Source organism: Scomber japonicus, chromosome 13, assembly GCF_027409825.1.
Source record: "Scomber japonicus isolate fScoJap1 chromosome 13, fScoJap1.pri, whole genome shotgun sequence".
In the NCBI taxonomy this organism is placed as follows: Eukaryota; Metazoa; Chordata; class Actinopteri; order Scombriformes; family Scombridae; genus Scomber; species Scomber japonicus.
Genome location: NC_070590.1, coordinates 32,531,462 through 32,554,753, shown reverse-complemented (window position 1 = coordinate 32,554,753; position 23,292 = coordinate 32,531,462). Strand labels below are relative to the sequence as shown.

General features: G+C 46.4%; 15 non-coding genes and 2 pseudogenes across 15 annotated transcripts; all 17 read left to right on the top strand.

Moving 5' to 3' along the window:
- Positions 1–778: 778 nt before the first annotated feature.
- LOC128371999 (U5 spliceosomal RNA) lies at positions 779–894 on the top strand. The gene has a single exon (XR_008322851.1). It is a non-coding gene; the product is annotated as a U5 spliceosomal RNA (small nuclear RNA).
- A 5,182-nt stretch (positions 895–6,076) lies between these two features.
- On the top strand, positions 6,077–6,256 carry LOC128371986 (uncharacterized; annotated as a pseudogene).
- Positions 6,257–6,635: 379 nt separating this feature from the next.
- Positions 6,636–6,799, top strand: LOC128372029 (U1 spliceosomal RNA). Its single transcript, XR_008322878.1, has one exon. It is a non-coding gene; the product is annotated as a U1 spliceosomal RNA (small nuclear RNA).
- A 232-nt stretch (positions 6,800–7,031) lies between these two features.
- On the top strand, positions 7,032–7,222 carry LOC128372061 (U2 spliceosomal RNA). Its single transcript, XR_008322908.1, has one exon. It is a non-coding gene; the product is annotated as a U2 spliceosomal RNA (small nuclear RNA).
- Positions 7,223–7,660: 438 nt separating this feature from the next.
- LOC128372021 (U1 spliceosomal RNA) lies at positions 7,661–7,824 on the top strand. The gene has a single exon (XR_008322871.1). It is a non-coding gene; the product is annotated as a U1 spliceosomal RNA (small nuclear RNA).
- Positions 7,825–8,044: 220 nt separating this feature from the next.
- On the top strand, positions 8,045–8,235 carry LOC128372045 (U2 spliceosomal RNA). Its single transcript, XR_008322893.1, has one exon. It is a non-coding gene; the product is annotated as a U2 spliceosomal RNA (small nuclear RNA).
- An 832-nt stretch (positions 8,236–9,067) lies between these two features.
- On the top strand, positions 9,068–9,183 carry LOC128371998 (U5 spliceosomal RNA). Its single transcript, XR_008322850.1, has one exon. It is a non-coding gene; the product is annotated as a U5 spliceosomal RNA (small nuclear RNA).
- A 5,183-nt stretch (positions 9,184–14,366) lies between these two features.
- On the top strand, positions 14,367–14,546 carry LOC128371985 (uncharacterized; annotated as a pseudogene).
- A 379-nt stretch (positions 14,547–14,925) lies between these two features.
- LOC128372028 (U1 spliceosomal RNA) lies at positions 14,926–15,089 on the top strand. Its single transcript, XR_008322877.1, has one exon. It is a non-coding gene; the product is annotated as a U1 spliceosomal RNA (small nuclear RNA).
- A 232-nt stretch (positions 15,090–15,321) lies between these two features.
- On the top strand, positions 15,322–15,512 carry LOC128372062 (U2 spliceosomal RNA). Its single transcript, XR_008322909.1, has one exon. It is a non-coding gene; the product is annotated as a U2 spliceosomal RNA (small nuclear RNA).
- A 438-nt stretch (positions 15,513–15,950) lies between these two features.
- On the top strand, positions 15,951–16,114 carry LOC128372018 (U1 spliceosomal RNA). Its single transcript, XR_008322868.1, has one exon. It is a non-coding gene; the product is annotated as a U1 spliceosomal RNA (small nuclear RNA).
- A 220-nt stretch (positions 16,115–16,334) lies between these two features.
- LOC128372044 (U2 spliceosomal RNA) lies at positions 16,335–16,525 on the top strand. Its single transcript, XR_008322892.1, has one exon. It is a non-coding gene; the product is annotated as a U2 spliceosomal RNA (small nuclear RNA).
- An 832-nt stretch (positions 16,526–17,357) lies between these two features.
- LOC128371997 (U5 spliceosomal RNA) lies at positions 17,358–17,473 on the top strand. Its single transcript, XR_008322849.1, has one exon. It is a non-coding gene; the product is annotated as a U5 spliceosomal RNA (small nuclear RNA).
- A 3,946-nt stretch (positions 17,474–21,419) lies between these two features.
- On the top strand, positions 21,420–21,601 carry LOC128371974 (U2 spliceosomal RNA). Its single transcript, XR_008322834.1, has one exon. It is a non-coding gene; the product is annotated as a U2 spliceosomal RNA (small nuclear RNA).
- Positions 21,602–21,980: 379 nt separating this feature from the next.
- On the top strand, positions 21,981–22,144 carry LOC128372007 (U1 spliceosomal RNA). The gene has a single exon (XR_008322858.1). It is a non-coding gene; the product is annotated as a U1 spliceosomal RNA (small nuclear RNA).
- Positions 22,145–22,376: 232 nt separating this feature from the next.
- On the top strand, positions 22,377–22,567 carry LOC128372052 (U2 spliceosomal RNA). The gene has a single exon (XR_008322900.1). It is a non-coding gene; the product is annotated as a U2 spliceosomal RNA (small nuclear RNA).
- A 437-nt stretch (positions 22,568–23,004) lies between these two features.
- LOC128372036 (U1 spliceosomal RNA) lies at positions 23,005–23,168 on the top strand. The gene has a single exon (XR_008322885.1). It is a non-coding gene; the product is annotated as a U1 spliceosomal RNA (small nuclear RNA).
- Positions 23,169–23,292: the final 124 nt, after the last annotated feature.

The following is a 23,292-nucleotide window of genomic DNA, read 5'->3' as shown; positions in this document are numbered from 1 at the left end:
GACGAGTTTAGATCCATTTCAAGGTTGTTCAAGCACCCTTGAAAATGGGTGAAAATGATAAGTTATCTTTGTTTCCTATGAATTATTTGATACAACTTTGGCCAGGGGGATTGAGTCACAGCAGATGGCAGGTTGCCTGTCTCAAGGAGAGCAGACATGCCCCCTGCTGGATCTTCATCAGTATCTCTAATCACCTGCGTCGAATAGGGGGGAAAGTGCAGCGTGACACGGTGTGAGATTTGCACCTTGGGGCGGCACACAAAGAGGGAGATTGTGGGGGCATAAGAGGTTTGGCATGAAGGACATTCCACAGCGGGGCTTGTCATAGAGATGAGTCCACAGGGTGTGTCTGAGAGGCTCTCGGTTGTCCTGCTATGGGTCACACGAGGGGATTGATCGCTCTTTTCATGCTTCATGCAAGGGTGCTGCCCACTGCCCTCCGGACCGCACCGCGGCCAAGGGGTCATTCTTCCCACGGGGGAGTAAAAGGGAAGCAGCACCTGTCTGCCTGTGTACTTGCAGCATTTCCACATTTTGACCCTTGCTCCTCTGGAACACCCGAGTAGGACGTTAGTCCTGTGGCTGGAAAGCCTGGAGCTCTTTGCCGCATTTCACAAAATCTAAAAACATGACAAGAAAAAGTTGGCGCCTTGCTCTTGCTGCGCGGTGTAGGGGAATGGGTGTGGCCTGGGATTCCTTTCACCATGTCGGGGCTCACCGTGAAGGGGGTGACTGGGACCACTGTTGTGTTCGTCTGCTGTTGGTGAGCGGGGCGTACTTACTCGGCTTTCTCTTCATCACGTACAAGTCTTTCGCCTTTTACTAAAGACTTCCGTGGAGAGGAACACCCACGAGTTAGATCTATTTTTGGCAGGCTTTGCCGTTTGGCAGAGTCTCATTGTGTTTGTGAAAAGACAAGCGGGCGGCCTTCCTCAGTAAGACGTGTTTTTCAGTGTCCGTTTTACTTTTGCCAACAAGGATGTTGAATCCATGAAGATGTCGAGGCTGGACTTCTCCAGAAAATTGATTCAAGGTACGCTGAAATTTAAGCCAGAAGACTTAAACTGCATTTTAACATTGCCATATAACAAGGGATTTGATTTAAGCTTTCAAACTGCTGTGTTGCTCAGAGAATTTTGGATAAGATTTGAAAATGTAAAACCCCAATTTGCTGTGTTCAATGTGGAGAAACTGACTGACAATACGTTGAAAACCGTTATTGTCAGAATGTTCAATGAAACAGTGAATGCAGATGACATTTGTTTGTGGCTGGGGAGATATTGCACTGTTAAAGGCCAGGCTACGAAAGTGAGAGATGAGGACGGCATCTGGAATTGCGCTTGGAGGGTCCCCATCCAACAATGGCAGGACCCCCAAGGCTTCCAGGGCTTGAAACATCTGCCGTCTATGGTAGTTCTGGGAGAGAACAGGGGCTATACCCATTACCAGGGCCAACCCAAACTCTGCCGCAAGTGTGGTGAGCATGGGCACCTGGTTGAAGCATGTCAGCAGATCGTATGTGGAAAATGCAGAGAAATTGGACCCACTTTTGAAGAGTGCACCAATGGCAGACGATGCAATCTTTGTGGGGAAACAAACCACCTGTTCAGAGATTGCCCAAAGTCATTTGCCAACAAATTGAAGGCTGCAAAAGTCACAGAAAAGAGAAAAGATGGCGGACAGACAGAACAGTTAGGAGAGCAAATTGAAGTTGCTGGGCAGGAAAATTCAAATCTCCCTCCAAATCCTGTGATTGGAAGAGAGGGAACAGGTGAGGAGGGAGTGAGGGAGGGGCCTGCATTTACCCCTCCAATGGATGGGGTGGTGCAGGCAGAAGGCGGAGCTAGTAAGGAAGACCAACCACAGGATGATAGTGAAGATGCCTCCCTCCCCAATGCCCAGCAAACTAAGAGGCCTTTGTCTGAATTGTCCTCGGATTCTCCCATTGTGTTGGAGAAGAAGGGAAGAGTTGCGGCTCACTCAGACAGTTCATCTGTGGAGGAGCCCAGAGTCTTCCCTTCCGATTCACCCAATGAGGTTTCTTTTTTAACAATTGCTCTGCAATCGACCCCCAGGGACTCCAAATTAAATGCAACATTGCAGCAGAGGCCAACCCCCAGAGTCCCAAAGGGGAACAGAGCTCAAACCCTTCATTTTTCACCCGCAGAGATGAAGGAAGAGCTCTGTTCACAAGAAATTACCTAACTGTTTTTTAAATGTGTTTTTAACACCCTCTGAGTCTTTTAAAATGTCTTACCTGTTGTTTTTAACCATACTCATGACACTGACCTTCTCTACCATTAATGTGAGAAGTGTGAAGTCGAGAGTTAGAGCCCAGAGTGTTTTACCCTTTTTAAGTTCCTTTAAGTCAGATGTGTTTTTATTGCAGGAATGCAGCCTACCGTTTTTAAAACATTACAGACAGTGGGAGGAGATGTGGCCAAAAATGTCAATATGGAGTGGATCCAATCAAAACAAAAATGACGGAGTGGCCATTTTAATCAAAAACCCTCAAGCTCTGGTGAAGGGCAGCACTGTGGTGAGAGACAGTCGGGCACTTTTAGCACATTTGGCTTTTATGGGACAGGATTTCAACCTTTTAAATATTTACGGTTTTAACGACAAGAACGACAGGTATGACCTTTTAGAAGACTTGCAGTCCCACATGCTAGGTAGGGCACCTTTAGTTGTAGGGGGGGATTTTAACTGTATTCTAAGTAGGGAGGATAGGAGGAGAGCAGGGGAAGATTTTAAAGTAGACAAAACATCGGTTTTATTGCAGGGCATTTGTAGAGATTTTAAACTTCAGGACTGTTTTAAAATCATGCATCCCAGAGAGGAGGGCTTCACCTGGTTCGGTGGTGATGGCACCAGAGCCTCTCGCATAGATTATGTTTTTACACGGGACTGCCCACCCACCGATGCTAGATTAACTCCTGTTTTCTTCTCCGATCACCTTATGCTCTCTTGCACCCTTTCACTCTCTTCGGGCGTGACATCAGGAAGTGGTCTGTGGAAACTCAACTGCTCCCTTTTAGAAGATAGGGAGTTAGTTAGGCAGTTCAGGGAGCGGTACAAAGAGTGGCAGACCCTTCAAGACTTCTACGAAACACGTGCACACTGGTGGGAAATGGTGAAGGGAAAGACGCAGACTTTCTTTAGGCAGGCAGGTAAGAAACGAAAGAACAGGGAATACAGACGCATGATGGGACTGCAGAAACGACTACAACGTTATTTTAACCTAAACCAGATTGGCATGGATTTTAATGAGGAAATTAAGCAAGTTAAAAAAGAGATGTCAGTTTTATCAGAAATTAAAAGCAAAGGTGTCATTTTAAGGAGCAGAGAACGGGAAATAGAGGAGGGTGAAAAGTGCACACGGTATTTTTTCAGGAAAATTATGAATAAAGGGGGGGGGGGGGGGGGGGGCATTACAAAGCTGAAAAAAGAAGATGGGTGCACAACTGAAACAATGGGCGATATTAAAGAAACAATTGAAACATTTTATTCAAACCTGTACAAAGAAAAACCTGTAAAAATGGACATCATGACCGAAGTTTTAAAATTCATTGTAAAAACAGTAAACAAAAGTGTGCTTTTATCCCAGGCTTTTACTTTTTTAGAGTTAAATAAATGTATGACTGGTTTTAAAAAAGGGAAGTCCCCTGGACAAGATGGACTTCCCTTGGAGTTTTATTTGACTTTTTGGGACATTTTAGCACCTGATTTGATTACTGTTTTTATGGATTTTGAACGACTTGACCGGCTTCCTGACAGTTTTAGAGTAGGGATAGTGACTCTCCTTTATAAACACAATGACAAGACTGACCTGAAAAACTGGAGACCAATCACGCTTTTAAACTTTGACTGTAAACTTTTTAGCAAACTTTTAGCGACACGTATGTCTATGTTTTTAGAAGACGTGATTCACCCGGATCAAGCCTGTGCCATCCCGGGGAGGAAGATCACTGACAGCCTCGTACTGATCAGAGACACCATCTGTTACGCGAGAGACAGAAACATCCGGCTAGTAGTACTAAATTTAGATTTTGAGAAAGCATTTGATCGGGTCTCGCACCAGTACCTCTTCCAGGTCCTGCGAAAAATGGGGTTCCCGGAAAGATTTATAGCTTGGGTGGGATTGCTGTACCGGTGGGTGGGATTAACTGCGGTGTCCGTCAGGGGTGTCCGTTATCTGCCCTCCTCTACATCATCTGCATAGAACCACTGGCACAGGTCTTGAGAAAGGACCAACGAATCAATAGGGTAGGACTGCCGGGGAGTGGGGGACTGGAAAACAGGTGTAACCTATACATGGACGACGTGAATATTTTATGTACCGACCTTTTATCTGTCAACAGGACCCTGGACTTGACTGACTGGTTTGGACAGGCCTCTGGGTCGAAATTAAATAGAGAAAAGACCCAAGCCCAATTTTATGGACCATGGACGGCGACTGAGACGACAGGACTCCCCCTGACTGTGACCCAGACTGACCAAAAAATACTGGGAATTAAATTTGACAGGGAGGGGGAAGGGAAAACAAATTGGCCAGACGTGGTAGGGAAAGTCAGACAAAGACTAGGATACTGGGGACTTAGAGGACTGACCATGGAAGGAAAGGTTTTAATCATCAAAGCAGTGATTTTACCTTTGCTTTTATTGATCAGTTCTGTTTTTATTCCTCCTAGGCATGTGCTTTTAAATCTGGAGCGAGCCATTTTTTACTTTCTGTGGGGATCCAAGTGGGAAAGATTGAAGAGAGAAATTATGAAAAGGCCAAAGGAGAAAGGAGGAAAAGAAGTACCGGATCTGCACCTGTTTTTAGGAAGCACATACACTACAGTACACATGAAAATAGCCATGACCCCATCCAGAAACCCCAAGACAACTGCAATGACACGCTTCTGGATGGGGTCCTACCTCAGAAAACTTAAGATTTTACATGTGGACCTAAGAATACCTGTGTCTTTTAACCTGCCACCAGCCTATGTTTTTATTCAGAAGTTTTTAAGGCATTTTAACCTTGAGCATGAGGAGTTGCAGATTTTAACTAACCACAGATCACTTGTCTCCGTTGTGCAGGAGCGGGAACCAGTGAGTCCGGTGCGCGGGCTCGCACCCGGCGAGCCCACAACAGTTTGGCGCAACGTCAACCATCCTGCTCTCCCTAACAGACTCCGGGACCTGTCATGGATGGTGGCTCATGAGATCCTCCCGGTCAGGTCCGTCATGCACTCCCGGGGCATGTCAACGCACTCAACCTGCCCCCGACCTGGTTGTGGCGCGCCTGAGTCGGTGAGGCATCTGCTCTGGGAGTGCAGTGCTGCTGTAGACCAGTGGGCAACGGCCGGCTCCTTGCAATTCCCGTACTTACCAGCAAGGGAGGTCCTCACAGCACAACTAGTGCTATATGGGGTGAGCCAGCAAAAAATACCATCCAAAGACTTTGCAAAACAGTGGCTCACCCCAGCCGCCATCAAAGACGCCACATGGACCTCCAGAAACTTGCTGGTAAGAAAGCACATGCAGATCCCCCCCGTGGCTGTGATCCGAATGGCCGCAGCAACGGTCAAAACGGCCGTAGCTGCAGGCGGCAGGCCTAGGACACAGCCACAAAGAAGAATCGCCTCTGTGCCCATTGGGATGAAGGAGCCGGAGCCACACAGCAAAAGGTCACAGCAGCAGCGGCCTGGCTCTCTGGGTGAGGCAGGTGGGAACACGACAGCATCCCGAGAGACCAAATGTTTGGGGGAGCAGAATGAGTTACCCTTGGTAGGGACTCACTGCGCTCCTGCACAAAGATAGAATTGAAAAAAAAACCCTTTTTAACGGATGCACTCCTTTTTATGGACTTTTAATGGACACTCAATCACATAAACACCTGACATATGTTTTACAAATGAACAGCTATTTAACCTGTATTACCATTTTAGAACAATTGGTTTTATTGTTTTAAATATGGTTTTACATACTGCACATATTTATTGTAATTCATTGTATATACTATGTCCACATGTGAATATTTTATCTAAAATGTAAATCATTGTTTGAAATAATTTGAACCAGTGTCAATAAAACTTTTTCGAAAAAAAAAAAAAAATCTGTTCTTATCAGTTTAATATCTGATACGTCTCCTACCCGGGGACCATATATTAAATTGCTTTTTGGAGCAGGGAGATGGAATAGGGGCTTGCTCCGTCCACTCCACGCATCGACCCGGTATTGCAGTACCTCCAGGAACGGTGCACTCCCCTCTCTCTATGTTTAATATGAAAAAGAGACTTAACTGAGTAGGTAGGCCGGTCTAGCAGCACTGACGAGTTTAGATCCATTTCAAGGTTGTTCAAGCACCCTTGAAAATGAGCAAATTATCTTGACTCATGACTGCCAATGTACAATTGAGTAGCTATGTCAGCACTGTAGTGAGGTTGCACACTCTAGAAATCTGTGCTCATATACAGCAATCCTTTGTAATCCTTATTCATAGAGCAGGAAGCTGCATGCAAAGTTGTGACTCTGCAGATCCACAGCCTCATGCGGCGTGTGTGTGTTTGGATGATGTTTGGAAGGTGCACCATCGGTCCGGGTGCCGTGTCTGTGAAAGACGTCCTTGGCTCGGATCTGTACAACTCATACTTACCTGGCAAGGGAGATACCATGATCAAGAAGGTGGTTCACCCAGGGCGAGGCTCGACCATTGCACTCCGGTTGTGCTGACCTCTGCGAATTCCCCAAATGTGGGAATCTCGATTGCATAATTTCTGGTAGTGGGGGACTGCGTTCGCGCTCTCCCCTGATAAGTTGTTGAAAGAAAACTAAACGCTTACTGAGGTTAGAAACCAAGTGAGAAATTGGTGAATTCTCCATTGACTCGTGTAGAGACGGATGTCCTTTTGAACACAAAACGGTCGTCTTATCTTTTGATAGAATGCAGCTCCAAGTTACTTCCTCGCATTGGACTCTGTGAAACCGTGAGCGGGACTGACGCTGCAGAGGATCACTCCTTCAACTCCGACACTTTTCCGGTCATCGCTTCTCGGCCTTTTGGCTAAGATCAAGTGTAGTATCTGTTCCTATCAGTTTAATATCTGATACGTCCCCTACCCGGGGACCATATATTAAATTGCTTTTTGGAGCAGGGAGATGGAATAGGGGCTTGCTCCGTCCACTCCACGCATCGACCCGGTATTGCAGTACCTCCAGGAACGGTGCACCCCCCTCTCTCTATGTTTAATATGAAAAAGAGGCTTAACTGAGTAGGTAGGCCGGTCTAGCAGCACTGACGAGTTTAGATCCATTTCAAGGTTGTTCAAGCACCCTTGAAAATGAGCAAATTATCTTTGTTTCCTATGAATTATTTTATACAACTTTAATTATTTTGCGAGCCTGATCCTAGAATTGCCCATGACTGCCAATGTACAATTGAGTAGCTATGTCAGCACTGTAGTGAGGTTGCACACTCTAGAAATCTGTGCTCATATACAGCAATCCTTTGTAATCCTTATTCATAGAGCAGGAAGCTGCATGCAAAGTTGTGACTCTGCAGATCCACAGCCTCATGCGGCGTGTGTGTGTTTGGATGATGTTTGGGAAGGTGCACCATCGGTCCGGGTGCCGTGTCTGTGAAAGACTTCCTTGGCTCGGATCTGTACAACTCATACTTACCTGGCAAGGGAGATACCATGATCAAGAAGGTGGTTCACCCAGGGCGAGGCTCAACCATTGCACTCCGGTTGTGCTGACCTCTGCGAATTCCCCAAATGTGGGAATCTCGATTGCATAATTTCTGGTAGTGGGGGACTGCGTTCGCGCTCTCCCCTGATAAGTTGTTGAAAGAAAACTAAACGCTTACTGAGGTGAGAAATTGGTGAATTCTCCATTGACTCGTGTAGAGACGGATGTCCTTTTGAACACAAAACGGTCGTCTTATCTTTTGATAGAATGCAGCTCCAAGTTACTTCCTCGCATTGGACTCTGTGACACCGTGAGCGGGACTGACGCTGCAGAGGATCACTCCTTCAACTCCGACACTTTTCCGGTCATCGCTTCTCGGCCTTTTGGCTAAGATCAAGTGTAGTATCTGTTCTTATCAGTTTAATATCTGATACGTCCCCTACCCGGGGACCATATATTAAATTGCTTTTTGGAGCAGGGAGATGGAATAGGGGCTTGCTCCGTCCACTCCACGCATCGACCCGGTATTGCAGTACCTCCAGGAACGGTGCACCCCCTCTCTCTCTATGTTTAATATGAAAAAGAGGCTTAACTGAGTAGGTAGGCCGGTCTAGCAGCACTGACGAGTTTAGATCCATTTCAAGGTTGTTCAAGCACCCTTGAAAATGAGCAAGTCATCTTTGTTTCCTATGAATTATATGATACAACTTTGGCCAGGGGGATTGAGTCACAGCAGATGGCAGGTTGCCTGTCTCAAGGAGAGCAGACATGCCCCCTGCTGGATCTTCATCAGTATCTCTAATCACCTGCGTCGAATAGGGGGGAAAGTGCAGCGTGACACGGTGTGAGATTTGCACCTTGGGGCGGCACACAAAGAGGGAGATTGTGGGGGCATAAGAGGTTTGGCATGAAGGACATTCCACAGCGGGGCTTGTCATAGAGATGAGTCCACAGGGTGTGTCTGAGAGGCTCTCGGTTGTCCTGCTATGGGTCACACGAGGGGATTGATCGCTCTTTTCATGCTTCATGCAAGGGTGCTGCCCACTGCCCTCCGGACCGCACCGCGGCCAAGGGGTCATTCTTCCCACGGGGGAGTAAAAGGGAAGCAGCACCTGTCTGCCTGTGTACTTGCAGCATTTCCACATTTTGACCCTTGCTCCTCTGGAACACCCGAGTAGGACGTTAGTCCTGTGGCTGGAAAGCCTGGAGCTCTTTGCCGCATTTCACAAAATCTAAAAACATGACAAGAAAAAGTTGGCGCCTTGCTCTTGCTGCGCGGTGTAGGGGAATGGGTGTGGCCTGGGATTCCTTTCACCATGTCGGGGCTCACCGTGAAGGGGGTGACTGGGACCACTGTTGTGTTCGTCTGCTGTTGGTGAGCGGGGCGTACTTACTCGGCTTTCTCTTCATCACGTACAAGTCTTTCGCCTTTTACTAAAGACTTCCGTGGAGAGGAACACCCACGAGTTAGATCTATTTTTGGCAGGCTTTGCCGTTTGGCAGAGTCTCATTGTGTTTGTGAAAAGACAAGCGGGCGGCCTTCCTCAGTAAGACGTGTTTTTCAGTGTCCGTTTTACTTTTGCCAACAAGGATGTTGAATCCATGAAGATGTCGAGGCTGGACTTCTCCAGAAAATTGATTCAAGGTACGTTGAAATTTAAGCCAGAAGACTTAAACTGCATTTTAACATTGCCATATAACAAGGGATTTGATTTAAGCTTTCAAACTGCTGTGTTGCTCAGAGAATTTTGGATAAGATTTGAAAATGTAAAACCCCAATTTGCTGTGTTCAATGTGGAGAAACTGACTGACAATACGTTGAAAACCGTTATTGTCAGAATGTTCAATGAAACAGTGAATGCAGATGACATTTGTTTGTGGCTGGGGAGATATTGCACTGTTAAAGGCCAGGCTACGAAAGTGAGAGATGAGGACGGCATCTGGAATTGCGCTTGGAGGGTCCCCATCCAACAATGGCAGGACCCCCAAGGCTTCCAGGGCTTGAAACATCTGCCGTCTATGGTAGTTCTGGGAGAGAACAGGGGCTATACCCATTACCAGGGCCAACCCAAACTCTGCCGCAAGTGTGGTGAGCATGGGCACCTGGTTGAAGCATGTCAGCAGATCGTATGTGGAAAATGCAGAGAAATTGGACCCACTTTTGAAGAGTGCACCAATGGCAGACGATGCAATCTTTGTGGGGAAACAAACCACCTGTTCAGAGATTGCCCAAAGTCATTTGCCAACAAATTGAAGGCTGCAAAAGTCACAGAAAAGAGAAAAGATGGCGGACAGACAGAACAGTTAGGAGAGCAAATTGAAGTTGCTGGGCAGGAAAATTCAAATCTCCCTCCAAATCCTGTGATTGGAAGAGAGGGAACAGGTGAGGAGGGAGTGAGGGAGGGGCCTGCATTTACCCCTCCAATGGATGGGGTGGTGCAGGCAGAAGGCGGAGCTAGTAAGGAAGACCAACCACAGGATGATAGTGAAGATGCCTCCCTCCCCAATGCCCAGCAAACTAAGAGGCCTTTGTCTGAATTGTCCTCGGATTCTCCCATTGTGTTGGAGAAGAAGGGAAGAGTTGCGGCTCACTCAGACAGTTCATCTGTGGAGGAGCCCAGAGTCTTCCCTTCCGATTCACCCAATGAGGTTTCTTTTTTAACAATTGCTCTGCAATCGACCCCCAGGGACTCCAAATTAAATGCAACATTGCAGCAGAGGCCAACCCCCAGAGTCCCAAAGGGGAACAGAGCTCAAACCCTTCATTTTTCACCCGCAGAGATGAAGGAAGAGCTCTGTTCACAAGAAATTACCTAACTGTTTTTTAAATGTGTTTTTAACACCCTCTGAGTCTTTTAAAATGTCTTACCTGTTGTTTTTAACCATACTCATGACACTGACCTTCTCTACCATTAATGTGAGAAGTGTGAAGTCGAGAGTTAGAGCCCAGAGTGTTTTACCCTTTTTAAGTTCCTTTAAGTCAGATGTGTTTTTATTGCAGGAATGCAGCCTACCGTTTTTAAAACATTACAGACAGTGGGAGGAGATGTGGCCAAAAATGTCAATATGGAGTGGATCCAATCAAAACAAAAATGACGGAGTGGCCATTTTAATCAAAAACCCTCAAGCTCTGGTGAAGGGCAGCACTGTGGTGAGAGACAGTCGGGCACTTTTAGCACATTTGGCTTTTATGGGACAGGATTTCAACCTTTTAAATATTTACGGTTTTAACGACAAGAACGACAGGTATGACCTTTTAGAAGACTTGCAGTCCCACATGCTAGGTAGGGCACCTTTAGTTGTAGGGGGGGATTTTAACTGTATTCTAAGTAGGGAGGATAGGAGGAGAGCAGGGGAAGATTTTAAAGTAGACAAAACATCGGTTTTATTGCAGGGCATTTGTAGAGATTTTAAACTTCAGGACTGTTTTAAAATCATGCATCCCAGAGAGGAGGGCTTCACCTGGTTCGGTGGTGATGGCACCAGAGCCTCTCGCATAGATTATGTTTTTACACGGGACTGCCCACCCACCGATGCTAGATTAACTCCTGTTTTCTTCTCCGATCACCTTATGCTCTCTTGCACCCTTTCACTCTCTTCGGGCGTGACATCAGGAAGTGGTCTGTGGAAACTCAACTGCTCCCTTTTAGAAGATAGGGAGTTAGTTAGGCAGTTCAGGGAGCGGTACAAAGAGTGGCAGACCCTTCAAGACTTCTACGAAACACGTGCACACTGGTGGGAAATGGTGAAGGGAAAGACGCAGACTTTCTTTAGGCAGGCAGGTAAGAAACGAAAGAACAGGGAATACAGACGCATGATGGGACTGCAGAAACGACTACAACGTTATTTTAACCTAAACCAGATTGGCATGGATTTTAATGAGGAAATTAAGCAAGTTAAAAAAGAGATGTCAGTTTTATCAGAAATTAAAAGCAAAGGTGTCATTTTAAGGAGCAGAGAACGGGAAATAGAGGAGGGTGAAAAGTGCACACGGTATTTTTTCAGGAAAATTATGAATAAAGGGGGGGGGGGGGGGGGGGGCATTACAAAGCTGAAAAAAGAAGATGGGTGCACAACTGAAACAATGGGCGATATTAAAGAAACAATTGAAACATTTTATTCAAACCTGTACAAAGAAAAACCTGTAAAAATGGACATCATGACCGAAGTTTTAAAATTCATTGTAAAAACAGTAAACAAAAGTGTGCTTTTATCCCAGGCTTTTACTTTTTTAGAGTTAAATAAATGTATGACTGGTTTTAAAAAAGGGAAGTCCCCTGGACAAGATGGACTTCCCTTGGAGTTTTATTTGACTTTTTGGGACATTTTAGCACCTGATTTGATTACTGTTTTTATGGATTTTGAACGACTTGACCGGCTTCCTGACAGTTTTAGAGTAGGGATAGTGACTCTCCTTTATAAACACAATGACAAGACTGACCTGAAAAACTGGAGACCAATCACGCTTTTAAACTTTGACTGTAAACTTTTTAGCAAACTTTTAGCGACACGTATGTCTATGTTTTTAGAAGACGTGATTCACCCGGATCAAGCCTGTGCCATCCCGGGGAGGAAGATCACTGACAGCCTCGTACTGATCAGAGACACCATCTGTTACGCGAGAGACAGAAACATCCGGCTAGTAGTACTAAATTTAGATTTTGAGAAAGCATTTGATCGGGTCTCGCACCAGTACCTCTTCCAGGTCCTGCGAAAAATGGGGTTCCCGGAAAGATTTATAGCTTGGGTGGGATTGCTGTACCGGTGGGTGGGATTAACTGCGGTGTCCGTCAGGGGTGTCCGTTATCTGCCCTCCTCTACATCATCTGCATAGAACCACTGGCACAGGTCTTGAGAAAGGACCAACGAATCAATAGGGTAGGACTGCCGGGGAGTGGGGGACTGGAAAACAGGTGTAACCTATACATGGACGACGTGAATATTTTATGTACCGACCTTTTATCTGTCAACAGGACCCTGGACTTGACTGACTGGTTTGGACAGGCCTCTGGGTCGAAATTAAATAGAGAAAAGACCCAAGCCCAATTTTATGGACCATGGACGGCGACTGAGACGACAGGACTCCCCCTGACTGTGACCCAGACTGACCAAAAAATACTGGGAATTAAATTTGACAGGGAGGGGGAAGGGAAAACAAATTGGCCAGACGTGGTAGGGAAAGTCAGACAAAGACTAGGATACTGGGGACTTAGAGGACTGACCATGGAAGGAAAGGTTTTAATCATCAAAGCAGTGATTTTACCTTTGCTTTTATTGATCAGTTCTGTTTTTATTCCTCCTAGGCATGTGCTTTTAAATCTGGAGCGAGCCATTTTTTACTTTCTGTGGGGATCCAAGTGGGAAAGATTGAAGAGAGAAATTATGAAAAGGCCAAAGGAGAAAGGAGGAAAAGAAGTACCGGATCTGCACCTGTTTTTAGGAAGCACATACACTACAGTACACATGAAAATAGCCATGACCCCATCCAGAAACCCCAAGACAACTGCAATGACACGCTTCTGGATGGGGTCCTACCTCAGAAAACTTAAGATTTTACATGTGGACCTAAGAATACCTGTGTCTTTTAACCTGCCACCAGCCTATGTTTTTATTCAGAAGTTTTTAAGGCATTTTAACCTTGAGCATGAGGAGTTGCAGATTTTAACTAACCACAGATCACTTGTCTCCGTTGTGCAGGAGCGGGAACCAGTGAGTCCGGTGCGCGGGCTCGCACCCGGCGAGCCCACAACAGTTTGGCGCAACGTCAACCATCCTGCTCTCCCTAACAGACTCCGGGACCTGTCATGGATGGTGGCTCATGAGATCCTCCCGGTCAGGTCCGTCATGCACTCCCGGGGCATGTCAACGCACTCAACCTGCCCCCGACCTGGTTGTGGCGCGCCTGAGTCGGTGAGGCATCTGCTCTGGGAGTGCAGTGCTGCTGTAGACCAGTGGGCAACGGCCGGCTCCTTGCAATTCCCGTACTTACCAGCAAGGGAGGTCCTCACAGCACAACTAGTGCTATATGGGGTGAGCCAGCAAAAAATACCATCCAAAGACTTTGCAAAACAGTGGCTCACCCCAGCCGCCATCAAAGACGCCACATGGACCTCCAGAAACTTGCTGGTAAGAAAGCACATGCAGATCCCCCCCGTGGCTGTGATCCGAATGGCCGCAGCAACGGTCAAAACGGCCGTAGCTGCAGGCGGCAGGCCTAGGACACAGCCACAAAGAAGAATCGCCTCTGTGCCCATTGGGATGAAGGAGCCGGAGCCACACAGCAAAAGGTCACAGCAGCAGCGGCCTGGCTCTCTGGGTGAGGCAGGTGGGAACACGACAGCATCCCGAGAGACCAAATGTTTGGGGGAGCAGAATGAGTTACCCTTGGTAGGGACTCACTGCGCTCCTGCACAAAGATAGAATTGAAAAAAAAAACCCTTTTTAACGGATGCACTCCTTTTTATGGACTTTTAATGGACACTCAATCACATAAACACCTGACATATGTTTTACAAATGAACAGCTATTTAACCTGTATTACCATTTTAGAACAATTGGTTTTATTGTTTTAAATATGGTTTTACATACTGCACATATTTATTGTAATTCATTGTATATACTATGTCCACATGTGAATATTTTATCTAAAATGTAAATCATTGTTTGAAATAATTTGAACCAGTGTCAATAAAACTTTTTCGAAAAAAAAAAAAAAATCTGTTCTTATCAGTTTAATATCTGATACGTCTCCTACCCGGGGACCATATATTAAATTGCTTTTTGGAGCAGGGAGATGGAATAGGGGCTTGCTCCGTCCACTCCACGCATCGACCCGGTATTGCAGTACCTCCAGGAACGGTGCACTCCCCTCTCTCTATGTTTAATATGAAAAAGAGACTTAACTGAGTAGGTAGGCCGGTCTAGCAGCACTGACGAGTTTAGATCCATTTCAAGGTTGTTCAAGCACCCTTGAAAATGAGCAAATTATCTTGACTCATGACTGCCAATGTACAATTGAGTAGCTATGTCAGCACTGTAGTGAGGTTGCACACTCTAGAAATCTGTGCTCATATACAGCAATCCTTTGTAATCCTTATTCATAGAGCAGGAAGCTGCATGCAAAGTTGTGACTCTGCAGATCCACAGCCTCATGCGGCGTGTGTGTGTTTGGATGATGTTTGGAAGGTGCACCATCGGTCCGGGTGCCGTGTCTGTGAAAGACGTCCTTGGCTCGGAGCTGTACAACTCATACTTACCTGGCAAGGGAGATACCATGATCAAGAAGGTGGTTCACCCAGGGCGAGGCTCGACCATTGCACTCCGGTTGTGCTGACCTCTGCGAATTCCCCAAATGTGGGAATCTCGATTGCATAATTTCTGGTAGTGGGGGACTGCGTTCGCGCTCTCCCCTGATAAGTTGTTGAAAGAAAACTAAACGCTTACTGAGGTTAGAAACCAAGTGAGAAATTGGTGAATTCTCCATTGACTCGTGTAGAGACGGATGTCCTTTTGAACACAAAACGGTCGTCTTATCTTTTGATAGAATGCAGCTCCAAGTTACTTCCTCGCATTGGACTCTGTGAAACCGTGAGCGGGACTGACGCTGCAGAGGATCACTCCTTCAACTCCGACACTTTTCCGGTCATCGCTTCTCGGCCTTTTGGCTAAGATCAAGTGTAGTATCTGTTCCTATCAGTTTAATATCTGATACGTCCCCTACCCGGGGACCATATATTAAATTGCTTTTTGGAGCAGGGAGATGGAATAGGGGCTTGCTCCGTCCACTCCACGCATCGACCCGGTATTGTAGTACCTCCAGGAACGGTGCACCCCCCTCTCTCTATGTTTAATATGAAAAAGAGACTTAACTGAGTAGGTAGGCCGGTCTAGCAGCACTGACGAGTTTAGATCCATTTCAAGGTTGTTCAAGCACCCTTGAAAATGAGCAAATTATCTTTGTTTCCTATGAATTATTTTATACAACTTTAATTATTTTGCGAGCCTGATCCTAGAATTGCCCATGACTGCCAATGTACAATTGAGTAGCTATGTCAGCACTGTAGTGAGGTTGCACACTCTAGAAATCTGTGCTCATATACAGCAATCCTTTGTAATCCTTATTCATAGAGCAGGAAGCTGCATGCAAAGTTGTGACTCTGCAGATCCACAGCCTCATGCGGCGTGTGTGTGTTTGGATGATGTTTGGGAAGGTGCACCATCGGTCCGGGTGCCGTGTCTGTGAAAGACTTCCTTGGCTCGGATCTGTACAACTCATACTTACCTGGCAAGGGAGATACCATGATCAAGAAGGTGGTTCACCCAGGGCGAGGCTCAACCATTGCACTCCGGTTGTGCTGACCTCTGCGAATTCCCCAAATGTGGGAATCTCGATTGCATAATTTCTGGTAGTGGGGGACTGCGTTCGCGCTCTCCCCTGATAAGTTGTTGAAAGAAAACTAAACGCTTACTGAGGTGAGAAATTGGTGAATTCTCCATTGACTCGTGTAGAGACGGATGTCCTTTTGAACACAAAACGGTCGTCTTATCTTTTGATAGAATGCAGCTCCAAGTTACTTCCTCGCATTGGACTCTGTGACACCGTGAGCGGGACTGACGCTGCAGAGGATCACTCCTTCAACTCCGACACTTTTCCGGTCATCGCTTCTCGGCCTTTTGGCTAAGATCAAGTGTAGTATCTGTTCTTATCAGTTTAATATCTGATACGTCCCCTACCCGGGGACCATATATTAAATTGCTTTTTGGAGCAGGGAGATGGAATAGGGGCTTGCTCCGTCCACTCCACGCATCGACCCGGTATTGCAGTACCTCCAGGAACGGTGCACCCCCTCTCTCTCTATGTTTAATATGAAAAAGAGGCTTAACTGAGTAGGTAGGCCGGTCTAGCAGCACTGACGAGTTTAGATCCATTTCAAGGTTGTTCAAGCACCCTTGAAAATGAGCAAGTCATCTTTGTTTCCTATGAATTATATGATACAACTTTGGCCAGGGGGATTGAGTCACAGCAGATGGCAGGTTGCCTGTCTCAAGGAGAGCAGACATGCCCCCTGCTGGATCTTCATCAGTATCTCTAATCACCTGCGTCGAATAGGGGGGAAAGTGCAGCGTGACACGGTGTGAGATTTGCACCTTGGGGCGGCACACAAAGAGGGAGATTGTGGGGGCATAAGAGGTTTGGCATGAAGGACATTCCACAGCGGGGCTTGTCATAGAGATGAGTCCACAGGGTGTGTCTGAGAGGCTCTCGGTTGTCCTGCTATGGGTCACACGAGGGGATTGATCGCTCTTTTCATGCTTCATGCAAGGGTGCTGCCCACTGCCCTCCGGACCGCACCGCGGCCAAGGGGTCATTCTTCCCACGGGGGAGTAAAAGGGAAGCAGCACCTGTCTGCCTGTGTACTTGCAGCATTTCCACATTTTGACCCTTGCTCCTCTGGAACACCCGAGTAGGACGTTAGTCCTGTGGCTGGAAAGCCTGGAGCTCTTTGCCGCATTTCACAAAATCTAAAAACATGACAAGAAAAAGTTGGCGCCTTGCTCTTGCTGCGCGGTGTAGGGGAATGGGTGTGGCCTGGGATTCCTTTCACCATGTCGGGGCTCACCGTGAAGGGGGTGACTGGGACCACTGTTGTGTTCGTCTGCTGTTGGTGAGCGGGGCGTACTTACTCGGCTTTCTCTTCATCACGTACAAGTCTTTCGCCTTTTACTAAAGACTTCCGTGGAGAGGAACACCCACGAGTTAGATCTATTTTTGGCAGGCTTTGCCGTTTGGCAGAGTCTCATTGTGTTTGTGAAAAGACAAGCGGGCGGCCTTCCTCAGTAAGACGTGTTTTTCAGTGTCCGTTTTACTTTTGCCAACAAGGATGTTGAATCCATGAAGATGTCGAGGCTGGACTTCTCCAGAAAATTGATTCAAGGTACGTTGAAATTTAAGCCAGAAGACTTAAACTGCATTTTAACATTGCCATATAACAAGGGATTTGATTTAAGCTTTCAAACTGCTGTGTTGCTCAGAGAATTTTGGATAAGATTTGAAAATGTAAAACCCCAATTTGCTGTGTTCAATGTGGAGAAACTGACTGACAATACGTTGAAAACCGTTATTGTCAGAATGTTCAATGAAACAGTGAATGCAGATGACATTTGTTTGTGGCTGGGGAGATATTGCACTGTTAAAGGCCAGGCTACGAAAGTGAGAGATGAGGACGGCATCTGGAATTGCGCTTGGAGGGTCCCCATCCAACAATGGCAGGACCCCCAAGGCTTCCAGGGCTTGAAACATCTGCCGTCTATGGTAGTTCTGGGAGAGAACAGGGGCTATACCCATTACCAGGGCCAACCCAAACTCTGCCGCAAGTGTGGTGAGCATGGGCACCTGGTTGAAGCATGTCAGCAGATCGTATGTGGAAAATGCAGAGAAATTGGACCCACTTTTGAAGAGTGCACCAATGGCAGACGATGCAATCTTTGTGGGGAAACAAACCACCTGTTCAGAGATTGCCCAAAGTCATTTGCCAACAAATTGAAGGCTGCAAAAGTCACAGAAAAGAGAAAAGATGGCGGACAGACAGAACAGTTAGGAGAGCAAATTGAAGTTGCTGGGCAGGAAAATTCAAATCTCCCTCCAAATCCTGTGATTGGAAGAGAGGGAACAGGTGAGGAGGGAGTGAGGGAGGGGCCTGCATTTACCCCTCCAATGGATGGGGTGGTGCAGGCAGAAGGCGGAGCTAGTAAGGAAGACCAACCACAGGATGATAGTGAAGATGCCTCCCTCCCCAATGCCCAGCAAACTAAGAGGCCTTTGTCTGAATTGTCCTCGGATTCTCCCATTGTGTTGGAGAAGAAGGGAAGAGTTGCGGCTCACTCAGACAGTTCATCTGTGGAGGAGCCCAGAGTCTTCCCTTCCGATTCACCCAATGAGGTTTCTTTTTTAACAATTGCTCTGCAATCGACCCCCAGGGACTCCAAATTAAATGCAACATTGCAGCAGAGGCCAACCCCCAGAGTCCCAAAGGGGAACAGAGCTCAAACCCTTCATTTTTCACCCGCAGAGATGAAGGAAGAGCTCTGTTCACAAGAAATTACCTAACTGTTTTTTAAATGTGTTTTTAACACCCTCTGAGTCTTTTAAAATGTCTTACCTGTTGTTTTTAACCATACTCATGACACTGACCTTCTCTACCATTAATGTGAGAAGTGTGAAGTCGAGAGTTAGAGCCCAGAGTGTTTTACCCTTTTTAAGTTCCTTTAAGTCAGATGTGTTTTTATTGCAGGAATGCAGCCTACCGTTTTTAAAACATTACAGACAGTGGGAGGAGATGTGGCCAAAAATGTCAATATGGAGTGGATCCAATCAAAACAAAAATGACGGAGTGGCCATTTTAATCAAAAACCCTCAAGCTCTGGTGAAGGGCAGCACTGTGGTGAGAGACAGTCGGGCACTTTTAGCACATTTGGCTTTTATGGGACAGGATTTCAACCTTTTAAATATTTACGGTTTTAACGACAAGAACGACAGGTATGACCTTTTAGAAGACTTGCAGTCCCACATGCTAGGTAGGGCACCTTTAGTTGTAGGGGGGGATTTTAACTGTATTCTAAGTAGGGAGGATAGGAGGAGAGCAGGGGAAGATTTTAAAGTAGACAAAACATCGGTTTTATTGCAGGGCATTTGTAGAGATTTTAAACTTCAGGACTGTTTTAAAATCATGCATCCCAGAGAGGAGGGCTTCACCTGGTTCGGTGGTGATGGCACCAGAGCCTCTCGCATAGATTATGTTTTTACACGGGACTGCCCACCCACCGATGCTAGATTAACTCCTGTTTTCTTCTCCGATCACCTTATGCTCTCTTGCACCCTTTCACTCTCTTCGGGCGTGACATCAGGAAGTGGTCTGTGGAAACTCAACTGCTCCCTTTTAGAAGATAGGGAGTTAGTTAGGCAGTTCAGGGAGCGGTACAAAGAGTGGCAGACCCTTCAAGACTTCTACGAAACACGTGCACACTGGTGGGAAATGGTGAAGGGAAAGACGCAGACTTTCTTTAGGCAGGCAGGTAAGAAACGAAGGAACAGGGAATACAGACGCATGATGGGACTGCAGAAACGACTACAACGTTATTTTAACCTAAACCAGATTGGCATGGATTTTAATGAGGAAATTAAGCAAGTTAAAAAAGAGATGTCAGTTTTATCAGAAATTAAAAGCAAAGGTGTCATTTTAAGGAGCAGAGAACGGGAAATAGAGGAGGGTGAAAAGTGCACACGCTATTTTTTCAGGAAAATTATGAATAAAGGGGGGGGGGGGGGGGGGGCATTACAAAGCTGAAAAAAGAAGATGGGTGCACAACTGAAACAATGGGCGATATTAAAGAAACAATTGAAACATTTTATTCAAACCTGTACAAAGAAAAACCTGTAAAAATGGACATCATGACCGAATTTTTAAAATTCATTGTAAAAACAGTAAACAAAAGTGTGCTTTTATCCCAGGATTTTACTTTTTTAGAGTTAAATAACTGTATGACTGGTTTTAAAAAAGGGAAGTCCCCTGGACAAGATGGACTTCCCTTGGAGTTTTATTTGACTTTTTGGGACATTTTAGCACCTGATTTGATTACTGTTTTTATGGATTTTGAACGACTTGAGCATGAGGAGTTGCAGATTTTAACTAACCACAGATCACTTGTCTCCGTTGTGCAGGAGCGGGAACCAGTGAGTCCGGTGCGCGGGCTCGCACCCGGCGAGCCCACAACAGTTTGGCGCAACGTCAACCATCCTGCTCTCCCTAACAGACTCCGGGACCTGTCATGGATGGTGGCTCATGAGATCCTCCCGGTCAGGTCCGTCATGCACTCCCGGGGCATGTCAACGCACTCAACCTGCCCCCGACCTGGTTGTGGCGCGCCTGAGTCGGTGAGGCATCTGCTCTGGGAGTGCAGTGCTGCTGTAGACCAGTGGGCAACGGCCGGCTCCTTGCAATTCCCGTACTTACCAGCAAGGGAGGTCCTCACAGCACAACTAGTGCTATATGGGGTGAGCCAGCAAAAAATACCATCCAAAGACTTTGCAAAACAGTGGCTCACCCTAGCCGCCATCAAAGACGCCACATGGACCTCCAGAAACTTGCTGGTAAGAAAGCACATGCAGATCCCCCCCGTGGCTGTGATCCGAATGGCCGCAGCAACGGTCAAAACGGCCGTAGCTGCAGGCAGCAGGCCTAGGACACAGCCACAAAGAAGAATCGCCTCTGTGCCCATTCGGATGAAGGAGCCGGAGCCACACAGCAAAAGGTCACAGCAGCAGCGGCCTGGCTCTCTGGGTGAGGCAGGTGGGAAGGAGCATCAGGGAGAGGATCTCCTCTGACCACCACGACAGCATCCCGAGAGACCAAATGTTTGGGGGAGCAGAATGAGTTACCCTTGGTAGGGACTCACTGCGCTCCTGCACAAAGATAGAATTGAAAAAAAAAAACCTTTTTAACGGATGCACTCCTTTTTATGGACTTTTAATGGACACTCAATCACATAAACACCTGACATATGTTTTACAAATGAACAGCTATTTAACCTGTATTACCATTTTAGAACAATTGGTTTTATTGTTTTAAATATGGTTTTACATACTGCACATATTTATTGTAATTCATTGTATATACTATGTTCACATGTGAATATTTTATCTAAAATGTAAATCATTGTTTGAAATAATTTGAACGAGTGTCAATAAAACTTTTTCGAAAAAAAAAAAAAAAAATCTGTTCTTATCAGTTTAATATCTGATACGTCCCCTACCCGGGGACCATATATTAAATTGCTTTTTGGAGCAGGGAGATGGAATAGGGGCTTGCTCCGTCCACTCCATGCATCGACCCGGTATTGCAGTACCTCCAGGAACGGTGCACTCCCCTCTCTCTATGTTTAATATGAAAAAGAGACTTAACTGAGTAGGTAGGCCGGTCTAGCAGCACTGACGAGTTTAGATCCATTTCAAGGTTGTTCAAGCACCCTTGAAAATGAGCAAATTATCTTGACTCATGACTGCCAATGTACAATTGAGTAGCTATGTCAGCACTGTAGTGAGGTTGCACACTCTAGAAATCTGTGCTCATATACAGCAATCCTTTGTAATCCTTATTCATAGAGCAGGAAGCTGCATGCAAAGTTGTGACTCTGCAGATCCACAGCCTCATGCGGCGTGTGTGTGTTTGGATGATGTTTGGAAGGTGCACCATCGGTCCGGGTGCCGTGTCTGTGAAAGACTTCCTTGGCTCGGATCTGTACAACTCATACTTACCTGGCAAGGGAGATACCATGATCAAGAAGGTGGTTCACCCAGGGCGAGGCTCAACCATTGCACTCCGGTTGTGCTGACCTCTGCGAATTCCCCAAATGTGGGAATCTCGATTGCATAATTTCTGGTAGTGGGGGACTGCGTTCGCGCTCTCCCCTGATAAGTTGTTGAAAGAAAACTAAACGCTTACTGAGGTTAGAAACCAAGTGAGAAATTGGTGAATTCTCCATTGACTCGTGTAGAGACGGATGTCCTTTTGAACACAAAACGGTCGTCTTATCTTTTGATAGAATGCAGCTCCAAGTTACTTCCTCGCATTGGACTCTGTGACACCGTGAGCGGGACTGACGCTGCAGAGGATCACTCCTTCAACTCCGACACTTTTCCGGTCATCGCTTCTCGGCCTTTTGGCTAAGATCAAGTGTAGTATCTGTTCTTATCAGTTTAATATCTGATACGTCCCCTACCCGGGGACCATATATTAAATTGCTTTTTGGAGCAGGGAGATGGAATAGGGGCTTGCTCCGTCCACTCCACGCATCGACCCGGTATTGCAGTACCTCCAGGAACGGTGCACCCCCCTCTCTCTATGTTTAATATGAAAAAGAGACTTAACTGAGTAGGTAGGCCGGTCTAGCAGCACTGACGAGTTTAGATCCATTTCAAGGTTGTTCAAGCACCCTTGAAAATGAGCAAATTATCTTTGTTTCCTATGAATTATTTTATACAACTTTAATTATTTTGCGAGCCTGATCCTAGAATTGCCCATGACTGCCAATGTACAATTGAGTAGCTATGTCAGCACTGTAGTGAGGTTGCACACTCTAGAAATCTGTGCTCATATACAGCAATCCTTTGTAATCCTTATTCATAGAGCAGGAAGCTGCATGCAAAGTTGTGACTCTGCAGATCCACAGCCTCATGCGGCGTGTGTGTGTTTGGATGATGTTTGGAAGGTGCACCATCGGTCCGGGTGCCGTGTCTGTGAAAGACGTCCTTGGCTCGGATCTGTACAACTCATACTTACCTGGCAAGGGAGATACCATGATCAAGTAGGTGGTTCACCCAGGGCGAGGCTCAACCATTGCACTCCGGTTGTGCTGACCTCTGCGAATTCCCCAAATGTGGGAATCTCGATTGCATAATTTCTGGTAGTGGGTGACTGCGTTCGCGCTCTCCCCTGATAAGTTGTTGAAAGAAAACTAAACGCTTACTGAGGTTAGAAACCAAGTGAGAAATTGGTGAATTCTCCATTGACTCGTGTAGAGACGGATGTCCTTTTGAACACAAAACGGTCGTCTTATCTT